The sequence below is a fragment of the Nicotiana attenuata genome, chromosome 2 (assembly GCF_001879085.1).
Source record: "Nicotiana attenuata strain UT chromosome 2, NIATTr2, whole genome shotgun sequence".
NCBI lineage: Eukaryota > Viridiplantae > Streptophyta > Magnoliopsida > Solanales > Solanaceae > Nicotiana > Nicotiana attenuata.
Genome location: NC_031990.1, coordinates 35,134,637 through 35,138,843, shown reverse-complemented (window position 1 = coordinate 35,138,843; position 4,207 = coordinate 35,134,637).

Here is a 4,207-nt window from a genome sequence, read left to right as displayed (position 1 = left end):
ACAAGTTCAGCACAAAAATAGTTGAAACCAGGTCCTCCTAAAAGGGATAGTCTTGGACTTGAGGGACGTGCTAAAACCACAAACAAGGATTCACAAAGCACCAGTCTGCATTATATGTGTATTTCTCGGAAAGTGCTAATAGGGGAGAAATGAGAGTCGAGGTTTTGGAGTTTTTGTGTTTTACGTGCAAGTCACGTGATATTAGTTCATTAGTTTCAGCTTTTGTTTGCCCATTCCATTAGCTGGACAATTTGTGCTCAAGTTTTACAAATTTGGAGGACAAATGGTACTCAAGATTACATTTGAAGGACAATGTTAGGTCTACCCTTAAATATAAAGGGTTAATTTTGACTAAAAACTCTTTTTCCCAACACTCCCTAGGGATGTTAATGGGGCGTGGGGGGGCCGGGTGGGGCAGGCCAGAACTTGACCTGCTAAAAAATTAACCCGACATGCCCTGCCCCATTTTGCATTTTTCCAAAATTTGCCCGCCCGCCCTACTTAATCCTGCCCTACCTTGCCCCATTTAAGTCTTTTGCTTTTCTTTTTAACTTTAAAATGTCCTGTTTTTTACTTCTCATTTTTTCTTTAGTCAGTGTCCCTTTCATTTGGCAAAATATATGAGTTGGCACCTGAACTATGACCAAAATCCCTGTTACATACTTTCTGTGGGCGAAAATAATATTACACACTTAACCTTTTAAAAGTGTATCTAATACACACCTCCTTTGACCAGGTCTCAGCATGTGTAAAATACCATGGTAGAAGTGAGTCTACCAATATAAATACTGTCTAATTATTTATTTAATGCCACATGTCAGCAAATCCCTCTTCTTCCCCACCCTTCCTCTGGCTCTCTCTTCCACCAACCAACGCCCCCTCCTTCTCTTTTTTTTCTTTCTCAAAATCATTACCTCTGATTTTCTCTTAAATAAATATTTTGCATTAATCTCAGGCTTCCAATCTCTTTCCTTCTCTAGCCTCGCAAAATTTTCTCTTAATATAGTTTTTTTTCTTCTTGTGAGTAATTTCGGCTACATCTATCGCACACATCTGCTTTTTCTTTAATTTTGTGGTTATCTATTTCAGATTTAGAATTCTTATCTTCTGACGTCGAAGAGGAGGTTGAATTATTTTAATCTGAAAGTTGGTGGTGCCGACAGCAGCCATGGGGATGACAAACAAAATTTTGAGAGAGAGCTATAAATGAAAGTAGCCAGTTTATGTCTTTGTTGGTATAGATAAGCTTCAGTAGATATGGTACCCGAGGATTATACAGAGAAGGCCGTTCTTTTTCTATTTTCGATCTACCTTTGCCATTGTTGTGTTTTTTGTTTTATTTTAAGAATGGCCTTGTTGTGGTGGTGATATGGTGGTGTGAGCCATGGCTTATTGGGTTTTGATGCTTTTATTTCTTTCTGGGATTAAATCACTTGGGCTTCTAATTTTTGGGTTGAATTGTGTGTTCTGATTTTTCGGGTGGTCCACGGAGAATGTAACGACCCGGCCGGTCGTTTCTTGAGTTACCGCTCCGTTTCCCCCATTTCTTCTTCTTTATGTGTCGTTTAGTTGTATTATATGGTATCGGGTTGGTTGGTTCGGGTTTGGAGTGGTTTTGTAGAGAAATGAGACACTTAGTCTCTTTTGGGTGAGCTTAAGTTGGAAAAGTCAACCGGAAGTTGACTTGTGAGTAAATGATCTCGAAATTTGGTTTTTATGGCTCGGATAGCTTCGTTAGGTAATTTGGGACTTAGGAGCGTGATCGGAATATATTTTGGAGGTCCATGGTAGATTTAGGCTTGAATTGGCGAAATTGGAATTTTGGCATTTTCCGGTTGGTAGTGTCTCAATTGTCAGCAGGTGAAATACGAGCATCAGAGACCGGGTGGATTGCTTCATCAGATGGATATTCCCGAGCGGAAGTGGGAGCGGATCACCATGGATTTTGTAGTTAGACTTCCACGGACTTTGAAGAAGTTCGATGCTATTTGGGTGATTGTGGATCAGCTGACCAAGTCCGCGCACTTCATTCCTGTGTGTACTACCTATTCTTCAGAGCGGTTAGGAGAGATTTATATCCGAGAGATTGTTCTCTTGCATGGCGTCCCAGTTTCCATCATTTCAGATAGAGGTACTCAGTTTACTTTGCAGTTTTGGCAGGCCGTGCAGCGAGAGTTGGGTACTCAGGTTGAGTTGAGCACAACTGTTTACCCTTAGACGGACGGGCAGTCTGAGCGCACTATTCAGATATTGGAGGACATGTTGCGCACTTGTGTCATTGATTTTGTACGGTCATGGGATCAGTTTCTACCGCTCGCAGAGTTTGCATATAACAACAGTTATCAGTCGCGTATTCAGATGGATCCTTATGAGGCTTTGTATGGGAGAAGGTGTAGATCTCCAGTTGGTTGGTTTGAGCCGGGTGAGGCTTGGCTATTGGGTACAGACTTGGTGCAGGATGCTTTGGACAAGGTGAAGGTGATCCAGGAGCGGCTTCGTACAGCGCAATCGAGACAGAAGAGTTCTGCCGACAGGAAGATTCGCGATGTGTTCTACGTGGTTGGGGAGAAAGTTCTATTGAAGGTTTCACCCATGAAGGGTGTTATGAGATTTGGGAAGAAGGGTAAATTGAGTCCTCGATTCATTGGGCCTTTTGAGGTGCTTCGGAGGATTGGGGAGGTGGCTTATGAGCTGGCTTTGCCACCTAGCTTGTCGAGTATGCATCCGGTATATCATGTTTCTATGCTCCAGAAGTATATTGGCGATCGGTCTCATGTTTTGGATTTCAGCACGGTTCGGTTAGACAGTGATTTGACCTACGATGTGGAGCCAGTGGCTATTTTGGAGTGTCAGGTTCGAAAGTTGAGGTCAAAGGATATAGCTTCAGTGAAAGTGCAGTGGAGAGGTCGGCCCGTGGAGAAGGCTACCTGGGAGACCGAGCGGGAGATGTGGAGCAGATATCCTCACCTATTTGAGGCTTCAGGTATGTTTCTTGACTCATTCGAGGATGAACGTTTGTTTAAGAGGGGAAGGATGTAACGACCCGGCCGGTCGTTTCTTGAGTTACCACTCTGTTTCCCCCATTTCTACTTCTTTATGTATCGTTCAGTTGTATTATGTGATATCGGGTTGGTTGGTTCGGGTTCAGAGTGGGTTTGTAGAGAAATGAGACATTAGTCTCTTTTGGGTGAGCTTAAGTTGAAAAAGTCAACCAAAAGTTGACTTGTGAGTAAATGATCTCGGAATTTGGTTTTTATTGCTCGGATAGCTTCGTTAGGTGATTTGGGACTTAGGAGCGTGATCGAAATGTATTTTGGAGGTCCGTGGTAGATTTAGGCTTGAATTGGCGAAATTGGAATTTTGGCGTTTTCTGGTTGGTAGTGGAAATTTTGATATAGGGGTCGGAATGGAATTCTGAAAGTTGGAGTAGGTCTGTTGTGTCATTTGTGACGTGTGTGCAAGATTTCAGGTCATTCGGGTAAGGTTTGATAGACTTTTTGATCGTTTGCGGAATTCGGAAGATTTGGAATCCTTAGGCTTGAATCCGAGAGTGATTTGGTGTTTCGGCGTTGTTTTGAGTGTTCCGAGGATTGGTACAAGTTTGAATAGTGGTATATGACTTGTTCATATTGTTGGTTGAGGTCCCGGAGGCCTCGTGATGATTTCGGAAGGTTGTCGGAAAGTTTGAACTTGAATTGGAGCAGCTGCAGTTGCTGTGTTCTGTCATAACCGCACCTGCGGATTAGGGACCGCAGGTGCGAGCCGCAGAAGCGGAAGCCTACGCGCAGAAGCGACATGGTCGCAGGAGCGGGCAGTTAGACCACATCTGTGAGCCGTAGGTGCGAGATCGGGGTCGCAGGTGCGGTGCCTGAGGACTTTAATGAAAACCGCAGATGCGGTTAAGATGACCGCAGGTGCGGTCCGTAGGTGCGACATTTTGTCCGCAGGTGCGAAAATCGCTAGGCAGAAAGTATATAAGTTCCCCTTCGCGAAATTTAGCCCATTCCACCATTTTAGAAGTCGGGATTTAAGCTTTTGGAAGGTTTTGAGGAGGAAATCAAGGGGGTTCTTGTCAAGGTAAGATTTTTGAACCTAATACTTGTATCTATGGTGAATTTCAGTGGATTAAACATGGAAATTTATGAGATTAAGGGTTAAAATTGGAGAAACTAGGGCTTGGTATTGGAGAGTTTTCATTAGGGATTGA